This window comes from Rutidosis leptorrhynchoides, chromosome 1, assembly GCF_046630445.1.
Source record: "Rutidosis leptorrhynchoides isolate AG116_Rl617_1_P2 chromosome 1, CSIRO_AGI_Rlap_v1, whole genome shotgun sequence".
NCBI lineage: Eukaryota > Viridiplantae > Streptophyta > Magnoliopsida > Asterales > Asteraceae > Rutidosis > Rutidosis leptorrhynchoides.
Genome location: NC_092333.1, coordinates 96,784,938 through 96,810,317, shown reverse-complemented (window position 1 = coordinate 96,810,317; position 25,380 = coordinate 96,784,938).

The window sequence follows — 25,380 nt, the reverse complement described above, 5'->3', positions numbered from 1 at the left end:
TAGGCACCCAAATTCGGTCATTATAGGTCTTTAATCCTCTAGAATCATTGCATAGGTCAAATTTTCTTTTAGTCATTTGTTCAGTCTTTAGGTTTTCGTCATTCAAAGCTACTAACTGAACGGTTTTCAATCGATCAATCAAGTCTGAAACTATTTCAATTCTCATAAATCTAACATTTTCGATGGTTTTCTGGCGACTCAGAGCATCTGCGACCACATTTGATTTACCCGGATGGTACTTAATCTCACAATCGTAGTCTTTAATCAATTCTAAACATCGACGTTGACGCATATTTAATTCCTTCTGCGAAAAGATATATTAAAGACTCTTATGATCTGTATAGATTTCACAATGTGTACCATACAAATAATGTCTCCAAAGCTTCAAAGCAAACACAACTGTAGTTAACTCTAAATCGTGAGTAGGGTAATTTCGTTCACGATTCTTTAACTGTCGTGAAGCATACGCTATAACTTTATTTCTCTGCATCAAAACACAACCCAGACCTACATGTGACGCATCACAATAAACCACAAAATCTTCTGTTCCCTCTGGTAAAGCTAAAACCGGCGCTTGACATAACAACTGTTTGAGAATCTGAAAAGCCTTTTCTTGTTCATCAGTCCATCGAAAGGCTACATCTTTTCTAGTTAACTTATTCAATGGACCTGCTATTTTAGAGAAGTCTTTGATAAATCGGCGGTAATAACCTGCTAAACCCAGAAAACTCTTAATTTCTGTCGGCATTTTTGGCGAGTTCCAATTCATTACGGCCTCTATCTTAGACTGATCTACTTTGATACCCTGTTCACAAATCACATGACCCAGAAACTGTACCTCCCGCAGCCAAAATTCACATTTGGAGAACTTAGCGTACAACTATTCCTGTTTTAAAAGTTCTAACACCAATCTCAAATGTGTAGCATGATCTTTCTCGGTTTTCAAATATATCAAGATATCATCTATGAAGACAATCACAAACTTGTCAAGATACTGTCGACACACCCTGTTCATTAAATCCATAAACACTGCTGGCGCGTTTGTTAACCCGAATGGCATAACTAAAAACTCATAATGACCATATCTTGTTCTAAACGCTATTTTCGGTATGTCGGTCTCTGCAACACGTACCTGATGATACCCTGAACGTAAATCAATCTTTGAAAAGTAAGAAGCACCCTGTAACTGATCGAATAAATCATCTATTCTCGGTAAGGGATACTTATTCTTTATTGTTCTCTTATTCAAATCACGGTAATCTATACACATACGAAGTGACCCATCTTTCTTTTTCACAAACAAAACAGGAGCACCCCATGGTGAAGAACTTGGTCGGATAAACCCATTATCTAACAATTCCTGAATCTGAGACATCATTTCTCGGATTTCTGACAGAGCTAATCTGTAAGGATCTTTTACAACTGGCGTAGCACCTGGAACCAAATCAATTTTATACTCTACTTCACGTACTGGAGGTAACCCTGGTAAATCATCTGGAAATACTTCTGGAAATTCTGACACAACGGGAATATCGGTCACCTGCTTCTTCTCTTTCTTAACATCAATCACGTAGGCTAAGAATGAATCACACCCTTTCGTTATTGCCTTCTGAGCTTTCATTAGGGAAACTATAGGGAAGTTAAATCCACTGCGCTCTCCCCCTAGCTATCACTCGGGATCCGTCGGCCAAACGGAAAGAAATCATATTCTTATCACACTTAATATTAGCCCTATTAGCTCTTAACTAATTCATACCTACGACTACATCAAAGCTAGGTATAGGCATCAACAAACAAGTTAAAGGGAAGGAATGGCCGTCAATTTCGATGGTAATTCCAGACACAGATGATGTGCATGGAACCATTTTACCATCATCTACTTCTATTCCCAAAGGCTCATCTAACATCCTAACATGAAACTTCAACTTATCACAAAAGCCTAAGGACATAAAAGAACGATTCGCTCCTGAATCAAATAACACACGAGCTGGCAAGGAATTAACCAAGAACATACTGGTAATGACGTCATCGGTAGCGGTTGCAGTGTCTACCGTCATCTGAAATGCTCTTGCCTCTGCTGTTGGAGGATTCTTTCTCTTCTGCCCGGCAGTAGAAGCAGAAGATCCCCCAGAAGTTACTGACCTCGCCCCTGACCCTGCCCCAGAACCGACTCTTGACGCAGATGGACAATTTGCAGATCTATGCCCCTCTTGATGGCAACTCTAACAAATATTAGACTTAAAAGAACAAGCTGTTGATTCATGACCTAACACTCCACATTTTAAACACCTTCTGGTCATTGGAGAACACGGACCGACATGGGTCAATTTACAAACATTACACCACCCAGACTGACTTGAACCCGATCCGCTCGTACCAGACTTACTTTTCTGTTTAAACCCGCCTGACTTCTTACCACGAAATCCTGATTGCTTACTTGACTGCTGATTTAAATGTCCACCCGATTGACCTTCTGTTTTACCCCCAAAAGATCCACTTCTCGAACTTTCTCTTTTTGCTGCCATTATATCACCTTCTGTAACTTTAGCTATCTCATGAGCCTGTGCCAACGTTGTTGCAAATCTAGCAACGGTTCTGTACTCCAGCTTAATCACCCGCATAAAATGCTGAATCTTATCTTTCTCAGTTGGTACCCACTGTTGAACGAACCTTAGCTTAGATGTGAAATCTCTGAAAACCTAATCAATCGTCATACTTTCTGTCATCTTCATACTCAGAAACTCGGTTTTCAATCTTTCCATCTCATACTCATAACAATACTGCTCACGAAATTTAGCAGCAAATTGTTCCCAGGTAATTTGACTGATCTGTTCTTTAGGTAAATATGCAGTGATAGAGTCCCACTATTCCATTGCTTCACCTTTGAGAACCTACTAGCAAATAAAATCATGGATTTTGGCTCACAAAAACATGCTTCTAACGCCCTCTCCACTTCTCTTAGCCAATTGAGGATCATCATAGGGTTTGTGTGTCCACTGTACTCAGGATGTTTGCAGTCCATAAACTGTTTATAGGTACACTTCCTTCTTGTCTCAAGGACTTGAAATTGGTACATCATTTGATTAGGAAAATTCTGGTTAAACGGAAATGGCATTTGATAGTTTTGATAGGCATTTTGTGAAAACTGTGATTGGGAACTGCCACCGGCTTGATTATAAAGGTTTGAAGGAAAAGTTGTGTTTAACGCAGTGATATTAGGGTTCCATTGCGCCCGTTCTTGTTCCAATTCCTTAATTTTCTCCTTAGCTTCTAGTAACCGACTTTGAAGTTCTATTACTTCTTGAGAGGTTTCTTCTTCTGAAGGCACATGTCTATCTTCGTCAGGGGCTCTAAAAGTACCAGTTCCAGGGACAGTAGGGCCAGTAGCGGTTGCTTGATTATCTGCCATTACTGCACTACCACAACACTCACACCAAAGCTTAGTATAAATTATGTTAGTACTAACAACTAACACATATCCTGTCCTAATACTCACTTAACCCATCTCCAGCATGTTATGTTTGACATGACTCTTCTAAGTTTGGGAACATGACATGTAGATCACAATGCACATGCTGCCAAACTCAGCTCTGATACCAACTTGTGACACCGCTGATTTTTTTTATACGAGGCGGCAGCATAATATTAATTAAATACGATATCCACATTAACTATTGCTAAGACAACCAGTGTCACGTGTCATTACAAAATACATGTTTATACGGAGAAGATATAGTTACAAACTGTTTTCAAAAGAACACGGTTTAAACTATAAAAGATCACATCAGAGTTAATCCTGTCAAACGTAACATCACCATGCCCGTCTTCTCCCAAAAAGTACTATCTACAAAAGCTATCAACCTGCAGGGAGGAGATGGAGGGGAATTAGCACGAAGCTAAGTGAGTAAGACTAACTACAGGCCATAGCATACATAAGTGTTATACTAATCATGTCACAATAGTCTAACACACAAAAATCACCCAAGGGCCGTCTACAGAGACTCTGGCGGCTCGGCCAAACCATTAACCACCAACTGATCGGACTGGGGCTTACCAGAAGATCCTCCACCACCTTATGTATATACATAATCCACACGCGACAGACGCGTCATTCACATATATATACACCACGGCTGTCTAGGCTACCACAGAGGAACCCAACCCGCAGGTTGATCTCTCCTACCGAGGCTACCACACAATAGGGACGAACTGGGCTCCAGCAGACAAGCATCAACTAACATGCAGTCATCACAAGTACTAACTAACCACAACAATAAGTATATCTAACAAGCATGGCAATCAAAATATAACACGCTTCTATATACTATATTCTCCAGTTAGTCCCACTCACCGATTACCAGCAAACGAGAAGGTATTCAGCTATCTAATCACTGAACCTTCTCTTTCTCCTTTTCTCCTGAGAAAGACATATACACAAGTTAGTTGTTATTCGTTAACATCAAATAACACAATACAGAAATTTTTGTCAGAAAAAGTGTCCGCTAAAAATTTTTGCTTAACACTCGTGCACTTTCAAAAATTACATCGTAAACATCAAAATACAAACGGGCAGCATAACGGCTAAAAATCAACACTTAGGTAAAAATATTCTGCCCTGGACACTCAGTCGGTCGACTGACTCTTACAGTCAGTCGACTGTCGACACAACCGGTCGACTGTCAACACAACCGGTCGACTGACTTTCCCAGTCGGTTGATTTATTTGGTATTACATCAATCGGCCGAAGGTAAATCTCAGTCGGTCGATTCACTCAACAGTCGGTCGGTTGTCTTCGTCAATCGGCCGGTTCAACCCTCAGTCGGTCAACTGTCGACCGACAGTCGACCGAGTGTGTTCATCTTCATCAGAAACTGAACAAAGGCTACGGACTTCACAATGAAATCCTCAAATCTCGATCTAAAGCTCGTTTTACACACCAAAATCGACCACAACTTGTTCACTACTTGTTATAGACTCAAAACCCACAACAATTTGACCATAACAACACTTAAATCACTTGTTTTGACACAAATTAACACTTTTATGAAAACTAACACAAAACCTTAAATTTCTCAAAGATTAGAGCATGGAAGCTTGTGATTCTTACCTTAAAAGAATCAGTGAATCACAAGGAACACAAAGATATGAACAATTTGAGCTCTAGATAAAGATCAAGGATTAGGGTTTGATTGTAGGTGAAAGGGAATGTACGGGAGTGTTTGGTGAATTTTCTAGAAAATGGCAAGAACACTGCCCACTAGTCACTTAATTGTGGATAATTCCCACATTGTGTGACACACAGGTATTTATCAGTTATCTGATATCTTTCGTACATCATTTGGCAACCCAAACGAAGTCCAAATTAAATAAACAAACCTGTTCTGTGACCCTTGTCACAAACTGGTCCTAACCACATTATTAAAATAATAATAAATATTAAATAAAAATAAAAGCATATAGTAACACAATACTAACTTAAGGGCAATCTAGTAATCTTACATCTAGGCCCGATTGAGGATGTTACAATATACTTGTTTATTCTAAGAGTATGAAGGAACATGAACACCATTTGCGTGAAGTGTTGAAGACGTTGCGGAAGGAGAAGTTGTATACTAAATTTTCCAAATGTGAATTTTGGCTAAGGGAAGTGCAATTCCTTGGCCATATTGTGATTCAAGAAGGTATTCAAGCAGATCCAGGAAAGATAGAGATGGTGAAGAATTGGGGAAAACTGACTATGCCTACGGAAATTCGAAGTTTTCTCGGATTGGCCGATTATTATCGACGGTTTATCCAAGACTTTTCTAAAATCGCTTCTCCGTTAACGAAGTTGACGAGGAAGAACGTGAGGTTTAATTGGGATAACGAGCAAGAAATTGCTTTCCAATTCTTAAAGGAGAAATTGTGTCAAGCTCTGGTGTTGGTATTACCAGAGGGGATCGAAGACATGACGGTTTATTGTGATGCCTCATTAAATGGAATCGGGTGTGTACTAATGTAAAGAGGTAAAGTCATCGCTTACGCCTCTCGATAATTAAAGGAACACGAAAAGAGATACCCGACTCATGATCTTGAATTGGCGGCGGTGGTCCATGCATTGAAAATTTGGCGCCATTACTTGTATGGTGTTAAGTTTACGATTTATTCGGATCATAAGAGTTTGAAACACCTCTTTAATTAGCGAGATTTGAATTATCGTCAACGTAGGTGGATGGATGTGGTAAAGGATTATGATTGTGAGATACTTTATCATCCGGGTAAGGCGAACGTGGTAGCAGATGCGTTAAGTCGAAAGAGCCAACATCCGGCAATACGAGTAGGATCGTTACGCATGATTATTACAAACGATTTTCTTGTAAAGCTTGGTGAGATTCAAATTGAAGCTTTTGTTAACAACAAACGTGAGGAACGAATCGTGGGGCAAACGGAGTATATTACTTTAGGCCCGCATAGTTTGTTGTCTTTTCAAGAAAGAGTGTGGGTGCCTAAGATGGGTGGCTACCGACAAGTGCTACTTGATGAAGCACATAAGTTAAAGTATTCCATTCATCCGGGTGCAACAAAGATGTATTATGATTTGAAGAAAGAGTATTGGTGGCCCGGCATGAAACGTGATGTTGTTAAGTATGTTGAACAATGCGTCACGTGTTTGCAAGTTAAAGTCGAACACCAAAAGCCGTACGGTAAACTACAACCATTGGAAGTCCCGAAATGGAAATGGGAGCACATTACCATGGACTTCTTTACAAAGTTACCTGATAATGCTAAAAACGAACATATATTTCATAGCATTATTCCTCAAGAAAGACAAGCTTTTAGTTGCAATTGTTCTATTTACAAGTGATATTCGTTTAAATAATAAAAGGTGAAGACAAAAGGCAGATTCGACGAATTGAAGACGCAAACGACCAGAAAGCTCAAAAGTACAAAATACAATCAAAGTGGTTCCAATTATTGATAAGAAACGTCTCGAAATTTCAAAAGTACAAGATTCAAAACGCAAAGTACAAGATATTAAATTGTACGCAAGGACGTTCGAAAATCCGGAACCGGGACATGAGTAAACTCTCAACGCTCGACGCAACGGACTAAAAATTACGAGTCAACTATGCACATAAATATAATATAATATTTAAATAATTCTTAAAATTATTTATATATTATATTTATATTAAAAATCCGTCGGCAAACAAAGAGCCAAAGCTGGGTGAGCTGTAATTTCAAACTCCGCGAGTTGCGGAGTTTGAAGGCAAAAAATTACGCGACTCGCGGAGTTCACCTGGACTCAAATTCCTATAAAAGCCAACGCAGTTCGACGAGTTTTAATATCCATAAAATCAATCTCTCTATCTATATACGTAGTATATATTTATATTTTAATTTTAATTTTAATTTTAATTCTAATAATAAGGGTATGTTAGCGAATGTTGTAAGGGTGTAAGTCAAAATCCTGTCCGTGTAACGCTACGCTATTTTTAATCATTGTAAGTTATGTTCAACCTTTTTACATTAATATCTCGTAGCTAAGTTATTATTATGCTTATTTAATCCGAATTAATCATGATGTTGGGCTAAAAATATTAAAATTGGGTAATTGGGCTTTGTACCATAATTGGGGTTTGGAGAAAAGAACGACACTTGTGGAAATTAGACTATGAGCTATTAATGGGCTTTATATTTGTTTAACTAAATGATAGTTTGTTAATTTTAATATAAAGATTTACAATTGGATGTCCCTATAAATAACCATATACACTCAATCGGACACGATGGGCGGGGTATTTATATGTACGAATAATCGTTCATTTAATGGGACACGGGAATGGATTAATAGCCACTAGAATTATTAAAACAGGGGTGAAATTATGTACAAGGACACTTGGCATAATTGTTAACAAAGTATTAAAACCTTGGGTTACACTCAGTCGACATCCTGGTGTAATTATTAAACAAAGTATTAAAATCTTGTTACAGTTTAAGTCCCCAATTAGTTGAAATATTTGACTTCTGGTATAAGGATAATTTGACGAGGACACTCGCACTTTATATTTATGACTGATGGACTGTTATGGACAAAAACCAGACGGACATATTAAATAATCCAGGACAAAGGACAATTAACCCATGTGCATAAAACTAAAATCAACACGTCAAACATCATGATTACGGAAGTTTAAATAAGCATAATTCTTTTATTTCCTATTTAATTTCCTTTATTTTATATTTAATTGCACTTCTAATTATCGCATTTTTATTTATTGTTATTGTATTTAATTGCACTTTTAATTATCGTACTTTTTAATTATCGCAAGTTTATTTTATCGCACTTTTATTATTCGCAATTTCATTATCGTTATTTACTTTACGCTTTAAATTAAGTCTTTTATTTATTTAATATTTTACATTTGGTTTTAACTGCGACTAAAGTTTTAAAATCAACAAACCGATCATTAAACGGTAAAAACCCCCCTTTATAATAATAATATTACTTATATATATATTTGTATTTTTATAAATTAAACTAATATAGCGTTAAGCTTTGATTAAAAGATTTTCCCTGTGGAACGAACCGGACTTACTAAAAACTACACTACTGTACGATTAGGTACACTGCCTATAAGTGTTGTAGCAAGGTTTAAGTATATCCATTCTCTAAATAAATAAATATCTTGTGTAAAATTGTATCGTATTTAATAGTATTTCCTTGTAAAATTTAATAGTATTTTATACCCCTTAGCTTTGACATCATTACCCAAGACGGCGAGAACCCAATTTGATACGATTTGGGTAATAGTTGATCGATTGACGAAGTGTGCTTTGTTTCTTCCCATTCGGGAAACGATATTGTCGGAGACTTTGTCTAATTTGTTTATCAAGGAGGTGATATCGAGACATGGGGTTCCTATATCTATTGTTTCGGATCGAGATACTCGTTTCACGTCTCGGTTTTGGAATAAGTTTCATGAAGATATGGGTACTCAAATGAATATGAGCACGGCGTATCATCCTCAAACGGACGATCAAACCGAGCGTACAATCAAACATTGGAGGATATGTTAAGGGCGTGTGTTATTGATTTTGGTGGTAGTTGGGATGAGCACTTACCATTGGTGGAATTCTCGTACAATAATAGTTACCACAATAGTATTGGAATGCCACCTTATGAGATGCTATATGGGCGTAGATTTTGAACTCCTATTTGTTGGGGTGAAGTGGGTCAAAGAGAGATCGGGAGTACCGATTTGGTTTTAGAGACGAATAATAAGATTGAGATGATTAGGGCTCGACTTAAGGCGGCGCAAGATAGACAAAAGTCTTATGCCGATAAAGGAAGGCCAACGATTGAGTTTCAAGAAGGCGACATGGTGATGCTTAAAGTTTTGCCATGGAAAGGTGTTATACGGTTTTGAAAATGGGGAAAGTTAGCTCCTCGGTTTATTGGTCCTTTCAAGGTTTTGACACGTGTTGGCGAGGTTTCTTATAGACTAGAGTTACCCGAAGAGCTTGCGAGAATCTATAATACATTCCATGTTTCCCATCTCCGTAAGTGTCTTGCGGATGACTCAACTTGGGTGCCGTAAGATGAGATTACTTTGAACAACAAGCTAGAGTATGTTGAAGAACCGATAGCTATTCCTGATGAAAAGGTTAAATTGTTGTGTAACAAATAGGTGAGGACCTTTAAGGTCCAATGGCATCATCGAAAGGGTTCCGAGTTTACGTGGGAATCCGAAGAGTTTGTTTTGGTTTATCTTCCGGGTTGTCATGCGACTTGGATCGCGAGGACGTGCTCTGATTCAAGTGGGGGAGAGTTGTAACATCCCGTTTTCTTCCTACGTGTCTTAAGGTATATATTTAATCGTTGGTACGTTTATATTTCTTTTGTATATGCGATTAAATGTTTTAAAATGCTAATTCGATGTATACGATATATATATTTATATAATTACACTTGAGAACGTATATGTGTGTGAGTATACACTCGGGTTTGGAGTGTAGTAAGTCTAGTGAGGCTTTATGGTGAAGTCTAGACGTGTATAGGAAGCGAGAACGAAGCGTAAAAGTCGAGTAAATCGATAGTTGGTTTAGAGTGGTCGAAGTGGTCAGTCGTGGGCAAATGTCGCGCCGCGAGGGGGCTGGTCGCGCCGCGATAATCAACACAAACCAAAATCAGTTGGAGAAACAAATAACTCGAATTTCAAGTGAAACGCCGCGCCGCGGCAAACTGGGGTCGCATCGCGACCAACTGGGCGAATTGGTTCCTGTTTCAGTTTTTAAAAGGTGTGATTCAAGGGTATTTTTGTCCTTTTGTGTGTAGATCTGATTGGGACTTTAAATCTTAGCCACTTATCCTTTTTCCTCATTTCTTTTCTCTTTTCTTTCTTCTTTTTCCTCTCAAAACTAAAAACCCACTTAGATTCAAACTAAGATTTGAAGGTAAAGGATTGTGAATCGATCTTAGGAGCAAGAAGTAATATTGTTCCCCTCGTTCTTAGCTACGAGTGGATAGTATTGGTAAGTCTTAACTCCATATTTTGAGTTTTAGTTAAATTATGGCTAGGATTTGGTCATTTGAGACTTGTAAGACCATTTGGGGATTTAATGGGTGAATTTGGGTTAATATGATGCAAGAAAACCCAAATGGTGTTAACCTAGGGTTTGGTCAAGTGGATTGGGATTTGTAAGTGTTAAATTGAGTTGCTAGTCACTAACACACTTGTAAAATGATGAAAGAGTTGTTAATGGGTCAAGTTTGACTAAAATTGTAAGTCTAAGTATTAAAATGGGTCAAATGGGTGATTGTTGACCTAGTTGGGTGAAATGGGTATGAAATGCCCATAAATTGTGTTAGTTGGTGTTAGTAGACTCTAATCACTAGCTTTTAGTGATTTATGATGAGTCATGGCCATTAATGGGCGGTTTTGTTGTATGTGAGTCATTTAATGCTTTTAGGCCATTAAATGCTCAAGTGTTAAGTGTTGGTGGTTAGTCCACTAGTTTGTATGTTAGTTAAATGCATAATGTGATAGGTGCATTGCATTGAAGGTCGCGAGCTTGATTCCTAGTTCACCAAAGGCGATAAGGTGAGTGGAATAATTATGCGTGTACGTATATAATGTATTTATTTGTGTAGCATGAAATGTGGGATAGTCGCGGTGTTTAAGACACCACATTCTACGTAACGAGTGGGATTGTCGCGGTGTTCAATACACCACTCGTTGGTTTGATTGACATGTGGAATAGTCACGATGTTTGAGACGCCACATTGTCATGGGAGTGGGATTGTCGCGGTGTTCAAGACACCACTCATGGGCTTGATTGACATGTGGGATAGTCACGGTGTTCAAGACACCACATTGTCACGGGGTGAGTTAGTCGCGGTGTTTAAGACATCACCCGGGGGATTAGTGATTACGCGGTGTTAAGTAACACTAATGGATGTTATGAACTCCGACGGTCTTTCAAGTACCGTTCCCTCGCACGATTGGTTAACCATGGTTGTGTGAATTTGTAATTAGCATATTAAATTGTGAAATATATGCTATTGTTGTTGCTAGCTTATTGTGATTTGCAGATAGTAATTTATGCATGATGTTTGCATGGTTGTTGAATTTCTAGCTTGTATGCGGTATTGTGTAAGTGATTGCAAGTAAGTAGGTTATATATGCATATGTATAATTATTGCATTCACTAAGCGTTAGCTTACCACTCTCGTTGTTTATCTTTTTAGATGCAGGTGCGAACAAAGGGAAGGGGGTTGTTGGATACTAGTTCCCCATGTTGGATTCTTGTTGAAGTTTTTGAAGTCGACCTAGCGTTTTGGGTAGTTTAGTCCCAAACCATGCTCGGGTGTAGTTTGGATTAAAACTGTCATTTTAATGGGTCGAACTTGTATTACATTTAATTATTGGCCTTCGTGCCTTTTGTAAACATTAAACTTGTTGCATGTTTTAATGGATCGTATGGAATGGTTTACATCATTGAATGGCGCGTAAATGTTTTAATTACTTTTAAAAAAAAATTTACTCGTGTTAAATACGGGTCGGATTGTTTCAGTTACGGGGTCTGAATCCATGACCTTTTGCGCAAGGATCGGAAGAGAGGTGTGTAGTTTCGTCAGGTCCGCCTCTGCCAGCTCGCGGCCAGTTACCGCTTCATCCTTCTCTCGGCTGACCCTGTCTAGGTCAGCCCGCAAACGTTCCGCTTCACCCTTGGCCTGATCAACGACCCCCACCAGCTCTTGATTTTTCTTCCTTTCCGCAATCAAGGAAGTTTTCATTTCATCCGCAGACGCCTCGGCAGCCTTGCGTGCCTCCTCTGCATCTCTCCTATCATTCCTCAACTGATCAACACCCGCTTGTAGCAAGCCTAGCTCAATTTCTTTCCGCAAGGCCAATTGGTACAAATTAGTAGCACGACGTACTTCATCCGCGAACATGCCAAAAAACACAAGGCCGTTTTGGATAAAGGCGTTGTGCGCTTGGTGAAAGGGCAGTGCGGCTAGTTGCTCGCGGAATTCGGCCTGGAAAATTTGCTGCAAAAAAGCGGATTGCTCTGCGGCATTTTTGGCGGATGACTGGGTGAGCTGCGCCAAGTTAGCTAATCGTAAGCTACCGCGCGGTGGTGTCGGCGCGGTGTCCGAATCCAGTTCAATGGCCCGGTCTTTGGAGGAGACCGTTGCTTCGAGGTCGGGGTTCACCTGCGGCGGTGTATGATGCGTTTCATCCATATGCTCTGCGAGGACTTACGTAAGTTGGTTAACGAAGCAATAATGCTGGTTATGCGGTAATAATGAAATGCTTACCAGTGACTGGAGGAAGCAGGTTTGTAGAGGGCTGCTCTACGGGAACGAAGTTGTCGTTCCGCATATCCTCCCTTTGTTTCAGATTCAGCTTTTTCTTCTTGGATGCGTTTGTTTGCGGGGTTGTGGTTGTCTTGCGCTTGTTTGCAGATGTCTGCGGGGCGGGAACCTCGTTTTCACCAGACTTTTCCTGCTCTAGTGGCTCATTTATATTCTGTTTGCGGAAGGAGATTGTCGCAATCTCCTCCATGGTTAACACTTTCTTCATCCTCATTTCTGCATACATAAACACGCAGGTTAAATATAGATATATGTGGCTGCGTAAATTAAAATATGCGTTACTATTCCTACCCTTGCCACTTGGTGCGACTATGGTTGGTCGCAGGTTCTCCCATGGCCAATGGGCAGATATCTTCCCCAACCGCAGCATCACGTTCCCATAAGCGCGGTGGACAAGCTGTGCATTTGCGCATTCCGCAAGCAGCTTTGCTTCCTCGTCATCTAAATTTGGGGTTTTGTTCACATCTTTGGCCACGCTTTCGCACCATACCATTTATAGGCAAATGTGAAATGGTAATGTTATCGTGGGTTTACACGTGTCTTGATTTGACGGTCCTTATTTGCAACCACTAAGTCATCATTGGTTGCCGTTTCCACCACAGGGCGCATGGTTCACGCGCGCTGTGTTGCTATTGCTGTATTAGGGATGGCATCGGGTCGGGTTTGGTCGGGTATAGAAAATACCAAACCCGAATTCGATTAAAAAACTCACTCCCAAACCCGGTTCCATACCCGACGGGTACCCATTTATTAATTAACCGTCGGGTAACGGGTTTTCCCACGGGTAACGGGGATCCCCATTTATACATTCACCTATAACAATGTTTATGTTCAATAATAATCTAATGCCAAAAAAGTAGCATGCAAAATAGAATGTGATAAGAGAAACATGAAACAACAGAAACATCAAACTACAACAGGTCAGAACAAAAGGTCTTAACAGAAATCTAAAAGGTGACAAGTTTAATAATCTAAAACATAGAATGATAACAAAAAAAAACAAAAAAAAAAAAAAAAGCAACAACAGCTCAAAAGGTGACAAGTTTAATAATCTAAAACATAGAATCATAACAAAACAACAGCTCAAACATCTCCCTGTGTTGTGTCCAGCTTTTCTTTTCAGCACCAACTTTTATTTTGAATCAACACTCAACCATCAACTACTGCATCAGCCATCAACTCATCATAGTCATAGTTAACCGTTTGACAATACGCTTCAGACTCCTTGCAACATGTGGCTGTAGATAGAATATAATTGAACATTGTTAATATATCTATATATAAAATAATAAACATGATCAAAGGAATTATTACCTCTTATTTCAGCTAACAACCAACTTTGCTCACACATTAGTGCTTCTAATGTATCTGGATGAAGGCGACTATGATGGGGGCTCACTAATCTGCCACTTGTGCTAAAAGAAGATTCGGAAGCAACTGTTGTTATCGGAATTGCTAATATATCACGAGCTATTTTTTGAAGATTTGGGTACTTCACGCCATTTGTCTTCCACCAAGCTAGTATATCAAGATCCATTCCCGGTGGACACACTTTCTCTTCAAGGTAATGGTCAAGCTCTAATTTGATACTTCCTGAAACATTCAAAGCAAAATGTAAATGTTAATCAAATATATTCTTTAAAGATATCAGTGGACATAAAATATGAATTCAAGTCATAAAATGAACCTGATGTGGTATCCTCCGCCACATACGATGAATAGTCATCAAACAACCCACCTGACCCCGTGTTTTTATTATTTGACATTGGGTTAACGTGGTTTCCTGCATTATTATATGCATCTTCTTGGTAGTGTTCGAATAATTCATACATAAAGACCTTATGTGCATCAATTTTAGCCTTTACGTCTTCCATATTACTATAGAGTCTCGGAAAAGAATACTCCATAATGTTCAACTTATAACGAGGATCTAAAATAGCCGCAACTCCCATAAACCCGTGAATAACATTCCAGTACTTATCATACTTTGAAATCATCTTCATAGCCATGTCCCTTATTATCTTCTCTTCGTCTTCACTCCATTGGTTCAATGCATATTTAATTTCATATATAAACTTGACAAATAAATTTGCCGTGGGATATTTATCACCAGAAAACAACAGTGTCACATCATAAAATACCTTCAACTTCTTGCAAATAATATTAGCTAGCTCCCAATATTTCTCTGATGGCAAACTATTATAAAGAGCATCCCGAGTCTTAAGACGTCTAAAAACACTCTTATAAATAATAGCAACATTCAACATCAAGTATGTCGAATTCCAACGGGTTCTACAGTCGAGGCACAACTTCTTTGATGACTGAATATCTAAGTGACACGATGCTTCCTCAAACTTCTCTATTCTTTTAGCAGAAGCTGTCCAAAAACTCACTATCTCTGATTCTTTCTATCCCATCACCAATTACGGACAAACCAACTTGAACAATTAAATTCAGAATGTGGGCACAACAACGCATATGAAATAATCTACCCTTCAAAATAAGAGACTCCAAAGATAGTTTTCCTAGTAATTTCTCAATCAACAAATCATTAGTTGTACAATTATCAACAATTACTGTTGATATTTTCCTATCTATGTTCCAATCACACAATGTTTCATATAATACATCAGCAAGAACTTCAGCCGTATGAGGAGATGGAACATAAATAAACCTAGTAAAGAAATCAAATGAGTAGTAACATGAGATTAAGTGAGATTTAGACGCAACATCAAACTAGTAACAACAAACAATAACATCAAACTAGTAACAACATTACAGCAAACACTAACAACAAACTTTACCTCATTATTCTACTTTGCATATTCCATTTCGCATCAATGAAATGAGCAGTGACCGCCATAAAACCTTTTTTCTGATTGCTTGAAGTCCACATGTCGGTCGTTATTGCGATTCTACTTGCATTATTCTCCAAAATCCTTGATTAAAGGAACACTTAAATTAGTATACTAGTATATACAATGTAAGTTTTAAAAATAATTAAACAATTAATTCATAATACCTCATTGTTTTCGTCTTTTCATACTCAAAAATCTTCAATATCTCTTTTTAAGGGTATTTCGACATGGTACCTTAAAAAAAGGTTGAAGGACATTCACAAACTTTCTAAACCCTTGATGTTCAACCATAACAAGTGGATATTCGTGTAGAATCACCATCTCTACCAAATCTCTAGTTGACTTTTCTTTATCAAAGTTATTGTACGAAATATTGGAGTGCCCACTCGTGGAGCTTTGATTCATTGATAATATCGTCTGCCGAATGTCCCTATTATTTCGCGCTTTACATTTTTCCATGTGAACAAGTAAATGCGTTGTCCCACTTGTGCTTTTTCCAGTTAGAAACTTACGGCAATGTTAACATTGTGCCTTAAGTTCACCATTCACAATTTTTCTATCAAAATGTTCCCAGGCAGGTGAAGTTAGCTTCCTTTTCCTCGTACCATTATCTTCTTGATTGATGTTCGATTTTTCATGTTGTGATTCATTTGTGCTCATACCTTGAGTGTTATCAGCATCTCCTTGAGTGTTTGAAGTGTTACCATCTTCACTTGAAACACCATGTGTTATTTCTGCATCCATTTATCTGGAAAAAAATGATTCAAAAGACATGTTATTAGTTAACTAAAAAAGAAAACATAACGATAAATCATGTACGAAACTGATGTCGTGCGAGGTGTATATAAAAATACTATTAAATTTAGCAGGAAGTACTATTAAATACGATACAATTGTACACAAGATATTTATTTATTTAGAGAATGGATATACTTAAACCTTGCTACAACACTTATAGGCAGTGTACCTAATCGTACAGTAGTGTAGTTTTTAGTAAGTCCGGTTCGTTCCACAGGGAATCTTTTTAAACAAAGCTTAACGCTATATTAGTTTACTTTTATAAAAATACAAATATATATATATAAGTAATATTATTATTATAAAGGGGGGTTTTTACCGTTTAATGACCGGTTTGTCGATTTTAAAACTTTAGTCACAGTTAAAACCAAATGTAAAATATTAAAAATAAATACAAGACTTAAATTAAAGCGTAAAGTAAATAACGATAATGAAATTGCGAATAATAAAAGTGCGATAAAATAAACTTGCGATAATTAAAAAGTACGATAATTAAAAGTGCAATAAAATAACAATAAAAATGCGATAATTAGAAGTGCAATTAAATATTAAATAAAGGAAATTAAATATGAAATAAAAGAATTATGCTTATTTAAACTTCCGTAATCATGATGTTTGACATGTTGATTTTAGTTTTATGCCCATGGGTTAATTGTCCTTTGTCCTGGATTATTTAATATGTCCATACGGATTTGTCCATAATAGTCCATCAGTCATAAATATAAAGAGCGAAAGCCTTCGTCAAATTATTCTTATTCCCGACGTCAAATATTCCAACTAATTGGGGATTCGAATTGTAACAAGGTTTTAATACTTTGTTTAATGAATACACCAGGTTATCGACTGCGTGTAAACCAAGGTTTTACTACTTTGTTAACAATTACACCAATTACCCTTGAATGTAATTCACCCATGTTTCAACAAGTCTATTAACTATTAATCCAGTTCCGTATCCGGTAAAATGAATAATTATTGGTATTTATAGATATCCCGCCCACCGTACCCAGTCAAGCGTATGTGGTTATATATAAATACGTCGAATTATAAGTTTGTATATTAAATTAACAAGGTATTGTTTAGTTAATATAAAACCCATTAATAGCCCATAGTCTAATTTCCACAAGTGTCGTTCTTTTATCCAAACCCCAATTATGGTACAAAGCCCAATTACCCAATTTTAGTAATTAGCCCAACATCATGATTACTTCGGATTAAATAAGCATAATAATAACTTAGCTACGAGACCTTAAATTAAAAAGGTTGAACATAACTTACAATGATTAAAAATAGCGTAGCGTTACACGGACAGAATTTCGACTTACACCCTTACAACATTCGCTAACATACCCTTATTATTAGGATTTAAAATTAAAATTAAAATTAAAATTAAAATTATATATATATTTTTACGTATATATTGAAAGAGAGATAGATTAAGAGTGTTAAAAAATGATCAGAATTCGGTTGGCTTTATAGGGACTTTCAGAGTTTGGGCCTCCGCGACTCGCGGCCCTTTTGGCCTTCAAACTCCGCGAGTCGCGGAGTTTGTAAATACAGCTCACACTAGTTTGGCTCTTTGTTTACCGACGGTTTTATAAATAAATATAATATATTAAATAATTATAAGAATTATTTAAATATTATATTATATTTATGTGCATAGTTGACTTGTAATTTTTAGTCCGTTGCGTCGAGCGTTGAGAGTTGACTCTGGTCCCAGTTCCGGATTTTCGAACGTCCTTGCGTACAATTTTATATTTTGTACTTTGCGTTTTGAATCTTGTACTCTTGTAATTTCGAGACGTTTCTTATCAATAATTGGAACCTCTTTGATTGTATTTTGTACTTTTGAGCTTTTTGGTCGTTTGCGTCTTCAATTCGTCGAATCTGTCTTTTGTCTTCACCTTTTATTATTTAAACGAATATCACTTTTAAATAGAGCAATTGCAACTAAAAGCTTGTCTTTCTTGAGGAATAATGCTATGAAATATATGTTCGTTTTTAGCATTATCAAATATTCCCACACTTGAGCGTTGCTTGTTCTCAAGCAATATTGTCTTGAAATACTAGAATCACTTCTTTATTCTTCACACTTTGTACATCAGTGATTTCTATACAGCGGTATAAACAATGGTAGTAACGATATGGTTTACAGTCCCACATGAATATAAAAATTTAGATCCATTAAGGAAATTGGATCTTTATGAAAACATTTGATCTTTTGAAAATTAAATCTAGTTTTTACCCTAGATAAGTTTTCCGGAATAACCCTTCACCGGTGTTTGCAAAATATTTTTGTGGGTTTGGTGGGTTTCAGATTTGAAAATTTTAGCTCAAAACTTGCGGTTTTGTGTCACCCACTTGCTAACCTTGTATTTGGAAAGCAACACGTCCAGTTTACTTGTCCCGTATATTACCTTTCGGTAAACTACCGTCCAGTTGTAAAGGAAAGCGTTGAACAAGCAACTGTTAAGGCAATGTCTAATGACATGCATTTGATTATGGTCTATAACGTGTCGGACGCAATTACTATCCTTGGTAGGAGCAATAGTAAAGCTCACCCTTATGATTTTTCGGTCTGGCACAAGGTCCTGTCTTTGACCATGCTATGCAACCACCGTTCTTACGGTTGACACCCGATTTAGTTCAGGTGACCTAATGAATTCCAGGTGAATTCCTAGGATTTTACGTTCAATGGTAATGAACGCATTGAAAATAGGGTTTTCAGAAAACAAATCGGTTTGTAATTTTGATCAAAATATTTTCTCGTTCAAGCTCGAGTTTAGATATCATTGAATTCCATGAGTTTGAATCCTCAATCTTTAAGGTCAATCTCTAGGATTGAGTAATATCAGGCTTAAAAGCTGATTTTTAATCTTTATGGAGATTATCCTTTCTGGGGATCTGATTCATTAGTCTTATCCAGCTAATTTGCATAGTGCCCCCCATTGTACGAGATAAATCCTTCTCATGGTTAGGATAAATCTGACCACTTGGCGACCCTGTTTAATGCTGAGGTCCGTGGATTTCCTGCTGATTTTAGTGATGACTTTTCTAGATTTTTCGTCAACCTACAGCTGGTCTGGACGACAACTTCATGACCTAAATCAAGAAGCGCGTGTCTTTTTCGGAAGACTTTACTCCCTTTTAATGATGGAATTGATTCATCGTGTAGATCCATCTTTCTTACAGTAAATCGGGTAAAACAGTTTAGTTTAGTCCAAAGCAAAAGTATTTTCAGTTATTTGTACAGATATATGTGACATATGTTTAAGATAACTTGGTAAATTTTCCCACACTTGGCTTTTATTTTCCTTTTTATCGTCCTCTATTCCATTTTAAATGAATTTTAACATTTTGGTTTGTTTCTCAATTTATGTCATTTCCGAGGTAACAATAATTTCGGTGTTAAAACCTAGTTTTATCGTTCATAAATATGTATAAACATGATTTTGAGTTCATTTAATTGAAAATTTTGAAAAATTTTACTAGAATTGGGTAGTCAGTATATAAGACTATGGCTGTTCTTTATTATCAGAGAGCACTAGATTCTAATACAACTACTGCTTTACTAGTATTTTTAATGGTAACCAAGTGTATAAAGTAAAAAATTTTAAAATTCTGAAGAATTTAACCCCTTCCCACACTTAAGATCTTGCAATGCCCTCATTTGCAAGAAATCAGTAACAATTTAAATTATTGAGGGTGATTTGTGTGAAAATGATTAAATTTTTACCAAAGTTTCCAAACATATTGGCGTTTGTTTGCTGAATGATAAATGGTGCACATCATTTGTTCATTCCGTCTTGTTGTTATTTCACATATATTTTGCATCTTGTCGTCAAAATTAGTTGCTTTTGCTGAACTTAATGCCAGTCTTTGAAAATGCGTTGTTTTACGCTGTTGTGTACATAAGATAAACTGCAAACATATATACATATTTTTGAAGTTTGGTATATTACCCCACATTCCAAAATTATTAAAATCTAAGAATAAAAGTTAGAAAATTATAAAAACTATTACAATATTAACATAAGTATTAAACGTATCAACATTACAAATTACAAAATAAATAAAACTAAGTAGACTAGGGATGATATTGATACCAATAGGGGTTCCAAGCATAACCATAGGTGCTATAAAATGCTTCGGCAGGGTTATTGAAATGTCCCGTTCTTATTGATTAAAAACGTTCCATATTAATTGATTTCGTTGCGAGGTTTTGACCTCTATATGAGACGTTTTTCAAAGACTGCATTCATTTTAAAACAAACCATAACCTTTATTTCATCAATAAAGGTTTAAAAAGCTTTACGTAGATTATCAAATAATGATAATCTAAAATATCCTGTTTACACACGACCATTACATAATGGTTTACAATACAAATATGTTACAACAAAATAAGTTTCTTGAATGCAGTTTTTACACAATATCATACAAACATGGACTCCAAATCTTGTCCTTATTTAAGTATGGGATAGCAGAAGCTCTTAATAATCTCCTGAGAATAAACATGCTTAAAACGTCAACAAAAATGTTGGTGAGTTATAGGTTTAACCTATATATATCAAATCATAATAATAGACCACAAGATTTCATATTTCAATACACATCCCATACATAGAGATAAAAATCATTCATATGGTGAACACCTGGTAACCGACATTAACAAGATGCATATATAATAATATCCCCATCATTCCGGGACACCCTTCGGATATGATATAAATTTCGAAGTACTAAAGCATCCGGTACTTTGGATGGGGTTTGTTAAGCCCAATAGATCTACCTTTAGGATTCGCGTCAATTAGGGTGTCTGTTCCCTAATTCTTAGATTACCAGACTTAATTAAAAGGGGCATATTCGATTTCGATAATTCAACCATAGAATGTAGTTTCACGTACTTGTGTCTATTTTGTAAATCATTTATAAAACCTGCATGTATTCTCATCCCAAAAATATTAGATTTTAAAAGTGGGACTATAACTCACTTTCACATATTTTTACTTCGTCGGGAAGTAAGACTTGGCCACTGGTTGATTCACGAACCTATAACAATATATACATATATATCAAAGTATGTTCAAAATATATTTACAATACTTTTAATATATTTTGATATTTTAAGTTTATTAAGTCAGCTGTCCTCGTTAGTAACCTACAACTAGTTGTCCACAGTTAGATGTACAGAAATAAATCGATAAATATTATCTTGAATCAATCCACGACCCAGTGTATACGTATCTCAGTATTGATTACAACTCAAACTATATATAATTTGGAATCAACCTCAACCCTGTATAGCTAACTCCAACATTCACATATAGAGTGTCTATGGTTGTTCCGAAATATATATAGATGTGTCGACATGATAGGTCGAAACATTGTATACGTGTCTATGGTATCTCAAGATTACATAATATACAATACAAGTTGATTAAGTTATGGTTGGAATAGATTTGTTACCAATTTTCACGTAGCTAAAATGAGAAAAATTATCCAATCCTGTTTTACCCATAACTTCTTCATTTTAAATCCGTTTTGAGTGAATCAAATTGCTATGGTTTCATATTGAACTCTATTTTATGAATCTAAACAGAAAAAGTATAGGTTTATAGTCGTAAAAATAAGTTACAAGTCGTTTTTGTAAAGGTAGTCATTTCAGTCGAAAGAACGACGTCTAGATGACCATTTTAGAAAACATACTTCCACTTTGAGTTTAACCATAATTTTTGGATATAGTTTCATGTTCATAATAAAAATCATTTTCTCAGAATAACAACTTTTAAATCAAAGTTTATCATAGTTTTTAATTAACTAACCCAAAACAGCCCGCGGTGTTACTACGACGGCGTAAATCCGGTTTTACGGTGTTTTTCGTGTTTCCAGGTTTTAAATCATTAAGTTAGTATATCATATAGATATAGAACATGTGTTTAGTTGATTTTAAAAGTCAAGTTAGAAGGATTAACTTTTGTTTGCGAACAAGTTTAGAATTAACTAAACTATGTTCTAGTGATTACAAGTTTAAACCTTCTAATAAGATAGCTTTATATGTATGAATTGAATGATGTTATGAACATCATTACTACCTTAAGTTCCTTGGATAAACCTACTGGAAAAGAGAAAAATGGATCTAGCTTCAACGGATCCTTGGATGGCTCGAAGTTCTTGAAGCAGAATCATGACACGAAAACAAGTTCAAGTAAAATCATCACTTGAAATAAGATTGTTATAGTTATAGAAATTGAAACAAAGTTTGAATATGATTATTACCTTGTATTAGAATGATAACCTACTATAATAAACAAAGATTTCTTGAGGTTGGATGATCACCTTACAAGATTGGAAGTGAGCTAGCAAACTTGAAAGTATTCTTGATTTTATGTAACTAGAACTTGTAAAATATATGAAGAACACTTAGAACTTGAAGATAGAACTTGAGAGAGATCAATTAGATGAATAATATTGAAGAATGAAAGTGTTTGTAGGTGTTTTTGGTCGTTGGTGTATGGATTAGATATAAAGGATATGTAATTTTGTTTTCATGTAAATAAGTCATGAATGATTACTCATATTTTTGTAATTTTATGAGATATTTCATGCTAGTTGAAAAATGATGGTTCCCACATGTGTTAGGTGACTCACATGGGCTTCTAAGAGCTAATCATTGGAGTGTATATTGTAGTGACCCGAACTTTTCCATGTTTATATATATTAATTGAGATTGATGTTTACATGATTAAATGTTTCCAACATGTTAAGCAATCAAACTTGTTAAGACTTGATTAATTGAAATAGGTTTCATATAGACAATTGACCACCCAAGTTGACCGGTGATTCACGAACGTTAAAACTTGAAAAAAAACTATATGATGACATATATATGGTTATATATATAGTTAAAATGATATTATGATAAGTAAACATATCATTAATTATATTAACAATGAACTACATATGTAAAAACAAGACTACTAACTTAATGATTTTGAAACGAGACATATATGTAACGTTTATCGTTGTAACGACATTTAATGTATATATATCATATTAAGAGATATTCGTACATCATAATATCATGATAATATAATAATTTAAAATCTCTTTTGTTATTATAAACATTGGGTTAACAACATTTAACAAGATCGTTAACCTAAAGGTTTCAAAACAACACTTACATGTAACGACTAACGATGACTTAACGACTCAGTTAAAATGTATATACATGTAGTGTTTTAATATGTATTTATACACTTTTGAAAGACTTCAATACACTTATCAAAATACTTCTACTTAACAAAAATGCTTACAATTACATTCTCGTTCAGTTTCATCAACAATTCTACTCGTATGCACCCGTATTCGTACTCGTACAATACACAGCTTTTAGATGTATGTACTATTGGTATATACACTCCAATGATCAGCTCTTAGCAGCCCATGTGAGTCACCTAACACATGTGGGAACCATCATTTGGCAACTAGCATGAAATATCTCATAAGATTACAAAAATATGAGTAATCATTCATGACTTATTTACATGAAAACAAAATTACATATCCTTTATATCTAATCCATACACCAACGACCAAAAACACCTACAAACACTTTCATTCTTCAATTTTCTTCATCTAATTGAACTCTCTCAAGTTCTATCTTCAAGTTCTAAGTGTTCTTCATAAATTCCAAAAGTTCTAGTTTCATAAAATCAAGAATACTTTCAAGTTTGCTAGCTCACTTCCAATCTTGTAAGGTGATCATCCAACCTCAAGAAATCTTTGTTTCTTACAGTAGGTTATCATTCTAATACAAGGTAATAATCATATTCAAACTTTGGTTCAATTTCTATAACTATAACAATCTTATTTCAAGTGATGATCTTACTTGAACTTGTTTTCGTGTCATGATTTTGCTTCAAGAACTTTGAGCCATCCAAGGATCCATTGAAGCTAGATCCATTTTTCTCTTTTCCAGTAGGTTCATCCAAGGAACTTAAGGTAGTAATGATGTTCATAACATCATTCGATTCATACATATAAAGCTATCTTATTCGAAGGTTTAAACTTGTAATCACTAGAACATAGTTTAGTTAATTCTAAACTTGTTCGCAAACAAAAGTTAATCCTTCTAACTTGACTTTTAAAATCAACTAAACACATGTTCTATATCTATATGATATGCTAACTTAATGATTTAAAACCTGGAAACACGAAAAACACCGTAAAACCGGATTTACGCCGTCGTAGTAACACCGCGGGCTGTTTTGGGTTAGTTAATTAAAAACTATGATAAACTTTGATTTAAAAGTTGTTATTCTGAGAAAATGATTTTTATTATGAACATGAAACTATATCCAAAAATTATGGTTAAACTCAAAGTGGAAGTATGTTTTCTAAAATGGTCATCTAGACGTCGTTCTTTCGACTGAAATGACTACCTTTACAAAAACGACTTGTAACTTATTTTTCCGACTAGAAACCTATACTTTTTTTGTTTAGATTCATAAAATAGAGTTCAATATGAAACCATAGCAATTTGATTCACTCAAAACGGATTTAAAATGAAGAAGTTATGGGTAAAACAAGATTGGATAATTTTTCTCATTTTAGCTACGTGAAAATTGGTAACAAATCTATTCCAACCATAACTTAATCAACTTGTATTATATATTATGTAATCTTGAGATACCATAGACACGTATACAATGTTTCGACCTATCATGTCGACACATCTATATATATTTCGGAACAACCATAGACACTCTATATGTGAATGTTGGAGTTAGCTATACAGGGTTGAGGTTGATTCCAAAATATATATAGTTTGAGTTGTGATCAATACTGAGATACGTATAC